General features: G+C 39.9%; 1 non-coding gene across 1 annotated transcript; it reads left to right on the top strand.

Annotated features, from left to right (window-relative positions):
• Positions 8,586 to 8,656, top strand: TRNAG-GCC. The gene has a single exon. It is a non-coding gene; the product is annotated as a tRNA-Gly (tRNA).

The raw sequence follows: 8,656 nt of genomic DNA, 5'->3' as shown, positions 1-8,656 counted from the left end.
TGTGTGTGTGGGGGGTGTGTGTGTGTATGTGTGTGCATGTGGGTGTGTGTGTGTGTGTGTGCGTGTGGGGTATGTGTGTGTGTGTGCGCGTGTGTGTGTGCATGTGAGCGTGTGGGGTGTGTGTGTGTGTGCGCGTTTGGGGTGTGTGTGTTTGTATGTGTGCATGTGGGGTGTGTGTGTGTGTGTGTGTGCATATGGGGTGTGTGTGTATGTGTGTGAGGGGTGTGTGTGTGTGTATGTGTGTGCATGTGGGGGGTGTGTGTGTGTGTGCGTGTGGGGTGTGTGTGTATGAGTATGCAATGTGTGATGTTGACATGTGATCAGTCCTGTTAGTTGAAATATTGCAGTAATGCTTTGAAATTTTTTTGAGTTTAAAGTTTTTTAGTTTGTTGGTTGTTATTCGATGTTTTGAGGGATGCCTTTCTGTGGGTATCAAGAAGAGCTTTAACTATTACTGCTCTTTTGAACCCAGTGCTATTATTGGAGCAATAGAAAGTTGCAGCATTTCCCATTGCGTTTTATATATGTAATTATATTGGGGCAATGAATTTATCATTAATATTATCCAGTTTCTGGATCAACCTTTCTGAAAATCAAGATTTGTTGTGGCAGGTTTACGTTGAGATCATGATGTCAACGAATATACTTTTATATGTTCTAATAAGCTATTGCATTTCTTTTTCAATTTTATCGACCACAAATTTGAGAACTTTTGCTTAATGAAGCCCCCTCATTGTTCCAACTTTTCCATTTCCTAGTCTGTGCGTGAATCAAGATTTGTTGTGGCAGGTTTACGTTGAGATCATGATGTCAACGAATATACTTTTATATGTTCTAATAAGCTATTGCATTTCTTTTTCAATTTTATCGACCACAAATTTGAGAACTTTTGCTTAATGAAGCCCCCTCATTGTTCCAACTTTTCCATTTCCTAGTCTGTGCGTGTTTTTTTATTATTTGTGCGTGTGGCATGTGGCGTGTGGGTGAGTGTGTGTTGTGCGTGTTGGTGTGTGTGTGTGTGCGTGTGTGTGTGGGTTGTGTGTGTGTATGTGTGTGCATGATGGGTGTGTGTGTATGTGTGTGCATGTGGGGTGTGTGTGTGTGTGTGTGTGTGCGTGTGGGGTGTGTGTGTGTGTGTTTGTGTGTGTGTATGTGTGTGCATGTGGGGTGTGTGTGTGTGTGTGCGTGTGGGGTGTGTATGTATGTATGTGTGTGTGTGTGTCATGTGCTTTTAGAATTTCTCTAAACTGCTGCTAAGTGTGCCCTATTCGATCTTTAATCTGGTGATTGATAAGCTTTTTGGAAAAAGACCGCTTTAGCTTGGTGGACATGCATTAGTTTGGTACATTTGCTGTTTTCCAGTTTGATTTAATGTATCATTGTAATTGATTTATTCTTTCTGGTTGTAAGAATTCTGATATTTAATGAGTATGAAAAGTGTGATGCTGACATGTGATCGGTCCTGTTAGTTGAAATATTACAGTAATGCTTTAGAATTTTATTGAGTTTAAAGTTTTTTTAACGTGTTGGTTGTTATTCGATGCTTTGGATGAAGGCTTACTGTGGGTATCAAGAATAGCTTAACTATTGTTGCTCTTTTGAACCCAGTGCTATTATTGGAGCAATAGAAGGTTGCAGCATTTCCTATTGCGTTTTATATATGTAACTGTATTGGGGCAATGAATTTATCATTAATATTATCCAGTTTCTGGATCAACCTCTTTGAAAATCAAGATTTGGTGTAGCAGGTTTATGTTGAGATCATGATGTTAACGAGTATACTTTTATATGCTCTAATCAGCTATTACATTTGTTTTTCAATTTTATCGACCACAAACTTGAGAAGTTTTGCTTAATGATGCCCCTCATTGTTCCAATTTTTCCATTTCCTAGTCTGTGCGTGTTTTTTTATTATTTGTGCGTGTGGCATGTGGCGTGTGGGTGAGTGTGTTTTTTTATTATTTGTGCGTGTGGCATGTGGCGTGTGGGTGAGTGTGTGTTGTGCGTGTTGGTGTGTGTGCATGTGTGTGTGGGTTGTGTGTGTGTGTATGTGTGTGCATGATGGGTGTGTGTGTATGTGTGTGAGGGGTGTGTGTGTGCGTGTGTGCGTGTGGGGTGTGTGTGTGTGTGTGTGCATGTGCGTGTGGGGTGTGTGTGTGTGTGTGCATGTGCATGTGGGGTGTGTGTGTGTGTGTGTGTGTGTGTGTGTGCGTGTGGGGTGTGTGTGCATGTGGGGTGTGTGTGTGTGTGTGTGCATGTGTGTTGTGTGTGTATGTGTGTGAGGGGTGTGTGTCTGTGTGTGTGTGTGCATGTGGGGTGTGTGTGTGTGTGTGGGGTGTGTGTGTATGAGTATGCAATGTGTGATGCTGACATATGATCAGTCCTGTTAGTTGAAATATTGCAGTAATGCTTTGAAATTTTATTGAGTTTAATGTTTTTTAACTTGTTGGTTGTTATTCGATGCTTTGGGCGATGCCTTCCTGTGGATATCAAGAAGAGCTTAACTATTACTGCTCTTTTGAACCCAGTGTTATTATAGGAGCAATAGAAGGTTGCAGCATTTCCCATTACGTTTTATATATGTAATTGTATTGGGACAATGAATTTATCATTAATATTATCCAGTTTCTAGATCAACCTTTCTGAAAATCAAGATTTGTTGTGGCAGGTTTACGTTGAGATCATGATGTCAACGAATATACTTTTATATGTTCTAATCAGCTATTGCATTTCTTTTTCAATTTTATCGACCACAAATTTGAGAAGTTTTGCTTAATGATGCCCCCTCATTGTTCCAACTTTTCCATTTTCTAGTCTGTGCGTGTTTTTTTATTATTTGTGCGTGTGGCATGTGGCGTGTGGGTGAGTGTGTGTTGTGCTTGTTGGTGTGTGTGTGTGTGCGTGTGTGTGTGGGTTGTGTGTGTGTATGTGTGTGCATGATGGGTGTGTGTGTATGTGTGTGAGGGGTTTGTGTGTGTATGTGTGTGCATATGGGGTGTGTGTGTATGTGTGTGAGGGGTGTGTGTGTGTATGTGTGTGCATATGGGGTGTGTGTGTGTGTGTGTATGTGTGTGCATGTGGGGTGTGTGTGTGTGTATGTGTGTGCATGTGGGGGGTGTGTGTGTGTGTGCATGTGGGGTGTGTATGTATGTATGTGTGTGTGTGTGTGTCATGTGCTTTTAGGATTACTCTAAACTGCTGCTAAGTGTGCCCTATTCGATCTTTAATCTGGTGATTGATAAGCTTTTTGGAAAAAGACCGCTTTAGCTTGGTGGACATGCATTAGTTTGGTGCATTTGTTGTTTTCCAGTTTGATTTAATGTATCATTGTAATTGCTTTATTCTTTCTGGTTGTAAGAATTCTGATATTTAATGAGTATGCAATGTGTGATGCGGACATGTGATCGGTCCTGTTAGTTGAAATATTACATTAAAGCTTTCGAATTTTATTGAGTTTAAAGTTTTTTAACGTGTTGGTTGTTATTCGATGCTTTGGAGGAAGGCTTCCTGTGGCTATCAAGAAGAGCTTAACTATTGTTGCTCTTTTGAACCCAGTGCTATTATTGGAGCAATAGAAGGTTGCAGCATTTCCTATTGCGTTTTATATATGTACCAGTATTGGGGCAATGAATTTATCATTAATATAATCCAATTTCTGGATCAACCTCTCTGAAAATCAAGATTTGGTGTAGCAGGTTTATGTTGAGATCATGATGTTAACGAGTATACTTTTATATGTTCTAATCAGCTATTGCATTTGTTTTTCAATTTTATCGACCACAAACTTGAGAAGTTTTGCTTAATGATGCCCCTCATTGTTCCAATGTTTCCATTTCCTAGTCTGTGCGTGTTTTTTTATTATTTGTGCGTGTGGCATGTGGCATGTGGCGTGTGGGTGAGTGTGTGTTGTGCGTGTTGGTGTGTGTGTGTGTGTGTGCGTGTGGGGTGTGTGTGTGTGCGTGTGGGGTGTGTGTGTGTGTGTGTGTGTGTGTGCATGTGCGTGTGGGGTGTGTGTGTGTGTGTGTGTGCATGTGGGTTGTGTGTGTATGTGTGTGAGGGGTGTGTGTCTGTGTGTGTGTGTGCATGTGGGGTGTGTGTGTGTGGGGGGGTGTGTGTGTGTGTGTGTGTGCGTGTGGGGTGTGTGTGTATGAGTATGCAATGTGTGATGCTGACATATGATCAGTCCTGTTAGTTGAAATATTGCAGTAATGCTTTGAAATTTTATTGAGTTTAAAGTTTTTTAGCTTGTTGGTTGTTATTCGATGCTTTGGGGAATCCTTCCTGTGGGTATCAAGAAGAGCTTAACTATTACTGCTCCTTTGAACCCAGTGCTATTATAGGAGCAATAGAAGGTTGCAGCATTTCCCATTACGTTTTATATATGTAATTGTATTGGGGCAATGAATTTATCATTAATATTATTCAGTTTCTGGATCAACCTTTCTGAAAATCAAGATTTGTTGTGGCAGGTTTACGTTGAGATCATGATGTCAACGAATATACTTTTATATGTTCTAATCAGCTATTGCATTTCTTTTTTAATTTTATCGACCATAAATTTGAGAAGTTTTGCTTAATGATGCCCCCTCATTGTTCCAACTTTTTCATTTTCTAGTCTGTGCGTGTTTTTTTATTATTTGTGCGTGTGGCATATGGCGTGTGGGTGAGTGTGTGTTGTGCGTGTTGGTGTGTGTGTGTGTGTGTGTGGGTTGTGTGTGTGTATGTGTGTGCATGATGGGTGTGTGTGCGTGTGTGTGTGGGTTGTGTGTGTGTATGTGTGTGCATGATGGGTGTGTGTGTATGTGTGTGAGGGGTGTGTATGTGCGTGTGTGTGTGGGTTGTGTGTGTGTATGTGTGTGCATGATGGGTGTGTGTGTATGTGTGTGAGGGGTGTGTATGTGTATGTGTGTGCATGTGGGGTGTGTGTGTGTATGCATGTGGGGTGTGTGTGTATGAGTATGCAATGTGTGATGCTGACATGTGATCAGTCCTGTTAGTTGAAAGTATGAGTATGCAATGTGTGATGCTGACATGTGATCAGTCCTGTTAGTTGAAATATTGCAGTAATGCTTTGAAATTTTATTGAGTTTAAAGTTTTTTAACTTGTTGGTTGTTATTCGATGCTTTGGGGGAAGCCTTCCTGTGGGTATCAAGAAGAGCTTAACTATTACTGCTCTTTTGAACTCAGTGCTATTATTGGAGCAATAGAAGGTTGCAGCATTTCCCATTACGTTTTATATGTAATTGTATTGGGGCAATGAATTTATCATTAATATTATCCAGTTTCTTGATCAACCTTTCTGAAAATCAAGATTTGTTGTGGCAGGTTTACGTTGAGATCATGATGTCAACGAATATACTTTTATATGTTCTAATCAGCTACTGCATTTCTTTTTCAATTTTATCGACCATAAACTTGAGAAGTTTTGCTTAATAATGCCCCCTCATTGTTCCAGCTTTTCCATTTCCTAGTCTATGCGTATTTTTTTATTATTTGTGCGTGTGGCATGTGGCGTGTGGGGGTGTGTGTGTGTGTGTGTGTGTGCGTGCGTGTGTGTGTGGGTTGTGTGTGCATGTGGTGTGTGTGTGTGTGTGTGTGTGTATGTGTGTGCATGTGGGGGGGGGGTGTGCGTGTGGGGTGTGTGTGTGTGTGTGGTGTGTGTGTATGTGTGTTGTGCATGTGGGTGTCTGCGCGTGGGTTGTGTGTGTGTGTGTGTGCATGTGGGGTGTGTGTGTGTATTTGTGTGTGTGTGTGTGTCACGATAGAACATGTTTTACTTTCATTTTGAATATAGAAGAAGTGAGGTATTGTTTTTATCTTCTGCGCCAATGCATGCCATATCCGTTTTGTTACATTTGTCATTCTTCTTTAATTTTTAAGTCTTCATTTCTATCTAGACAACTATTTTTCTCGTATTCTGACTCTGATTCCGACGTCAGTGCTTCAAATAATTCGCGAGTGGGTAAAGGCAAGAAGCGGTCTGAGAAGAAGAGCAGGAAACATATCATGTGCTTTTAGGGTTCCTCTAAACTGCTGCTAAGTGTGCCCTATTCGATCTTTAATCTAGTGATTGATGAGTTTCTTGAAGAAAACCACTTTAGTTTGCTGCATTTGTTGTTTTCCAGTTTGATTTAATGTATCATTGTAATTGCTTTATTCTTCTGGTTGTAAGAATTCTGATATTTCCTGAGTATGCAATGTGTGTTTCTGACATGTGATCTGTTCTGTTAGTTGAAATATTGCAGTAATGCTTTGGAATTTTATCGAGTGTAAAGTTTTTTAACTTGTTGGTGGCTATTCGATGCTTTGGGGGAAGCCTGCCTGTGGGCATCAAGAAGAGCTTAACTATTACTGCTCTTTTGAACCTAGTGTTATTATTGGAGTAATAGAAGGTTGCAGCATTTCCCATTGTGTTTTATATATGTAACTGTATTATGGCAATAATTTTATCGTTAATATTATCCAGTTTTTGGATCAACCTCTCTGAAAATCAAGATTTGGTGTGGCAGGTTTACATTGAGATCATGATGTCAACTAATATATTTTTATATGTTCTAATCAGCTACTGCATTTCTTTTTCAATTTTATCGACCACAAACTTGAGAAGTTTTGCTTAATGATACCCCCTCATTGTTCCAGCTTTTCCATTTCATTGTCTGTGCATATTTTTTTATTATTTGTGCGTGTGGCGTGTGGGTGTGTGTGTTGTGCGTATGGGTTGTGTGTGTGTGTGTGCACGTAGGTGTGTGTGTGCGTGCGTGTGTGTGTATGTGTGTGCATGTGGGGGGGGTGTGTGTGTGTGCATGTGTGTGAGGGGTGCGTGTGCGTGTGGGGGTGTGTGTGTGTGTGTGTGTGTGTGTTACGGTAGAACATGTTTTACTTTCATTTTGAATATAGAAGAAGTGAGGTGTTGTTTTTATCATCTACGCCAATGAATGTCATATGCGTCTTGTTACATTTGTCATTCTCCTTCAATTTCTAAGTCTTCATTTCTATCTAGACAACTTTTTTTCTCGTGCAAGATGTCACCATAGTTTCGTAATATTTTATCTTCATTACGGGTATTGTGTGTCTTTGTGGTTTATTTATGTCCTTTATAATATTTTTGTGTGCTTGCATAGATGTGTATTCTCATTTTGATTTGCCTTATATGAAATAGTATTTTTTGAAATAAGAGTGGAATTTTAGTTGAAATATTGCAATAATGCTTTGGAATTTTATTGAGTTTAAAGTTGTTTTACTTGTTGGTTGATATTCGATGCTTTGGGGGAAGCATTCCTGTGGGCATCAAGTAGAGCTTACTTATTACTGTTCTTTTGAACCCAATGCTATTATTGGAAAAAAGAAGGTTGCAGCATTTCTCATTGTGTTTTATATATGTAATTGTATTAGGGCAATGATTTTTGTCATCAATATTATCCAGTTTCGGGATCAACCTTTCTGTAAATCAAGATCTGGTGTAGCAGGTTTCTGTTGAGATCATGATGTCAACGAATATATTTTTATATGTTCTAATCAGCTACTGCATTTCTTTTTCAATTTTATCAACCACAAACTTGAGAAGTTTTGCTTAATGATGACCCCTCCTTGTCTCGACTTTTCCATTTTCTTATTTGTGCGTCTTTTTTTTTTTGTGGTGTGTGGGTGTGTGTGTGCGTGCGGGTTGTGTGTGTGAATGTGTGTGCGTGTGGGGTGTGTGGGTGTATGTGTGTGTGGGGTGTGTGTGTGTGTGTGTGTGTGTGTGTGGGGTGTGTGGGTGTGGGGTGTGTGTGTGTGGGTGTGGGGTGTGTGTGGGGTGTGTGTGTGTGTGTGTGTGTGTGGGGTGTGTGGGTGTGGGGTGTGTGTGTGTGGGTGTGGGGTGTGTGTGGGGTGTGTGTGTGTGTCTGTATCTGTGTCACGGTAGAATATGTTTTATTTCCATTTTTTAACATAGAAGAAGTGAGGTGTTGCTTTTATCTTATGCGCCAATGAATGTCATCTGCGTCTTGTTACATTTGTCATTCTCCTTCAATTTGTAAATCTTCATTTCTATCTACACAACCTTTTTTCTCGTGCATGATGTCACCATAGTTTCGCAATATTTTATCCTCATTATGGATATTGTGTGTCTTCATGGTCTATTTATGTCCTTTGTATCATTTTTGTATGATTGCATAGATGTGTATTCTCATTTTTGTTTACCTGATATGAAAGAGTATTTATTGAAATAAAAGCAATAATAGGACAGGAGAGACTGCATTGTCCCTCTTCTTTTTTTCTCTTAATATATCTCGTTAGCAAGAGCGGTCTTGAATTGATTTACTTTATTAGAGGGGATATAGTGAGAGAAAATGAGTGGAGGATTGATAAAATCTGACAAACGTCTTTGGTAGTTCTGATCTGCTAACCAATTCTTGAATTGGTTGCCAACGATCACTACAAAATGTTGTAGTTTTGAACACGGACTTTGGTGTGTTTAACCATTTTGATTTCCTTTCTACTAATAATGGTCTCTATAATTTTCACCCTTGAATTAAATGGTTTATGTAGCATCACCTTGATTTTTAGGTACTCATATGGAAGATGGAGAACGATAAAGCAAAAGGCACCAGTGGTCTAGTGGTAGAATAGTACCCTGCCACGGTACAGACCCGGGTTCGATTCCCGGCTGGTGCA

Source organism: Sesamum indicum, linkage group LG12, assembly GCF_000512975.1.
Source record: "Sesamum indicum cultivar Zhongzhi No. 13 linkage group LG12, S_indicum_v1.0, whole genome shotgun sequence".
Lineage (NCBI taxonomy): Eukaryota > Viridiplantae > Streptophyta > Magnoliopsida > Lamiales > Pedaliaceae > Sesamum > Sesamum indicum.
Note: the sequence above shows the minus strand (reverse complement) of the source record. Positions and strands in the feature narration are given on the sequence as shown.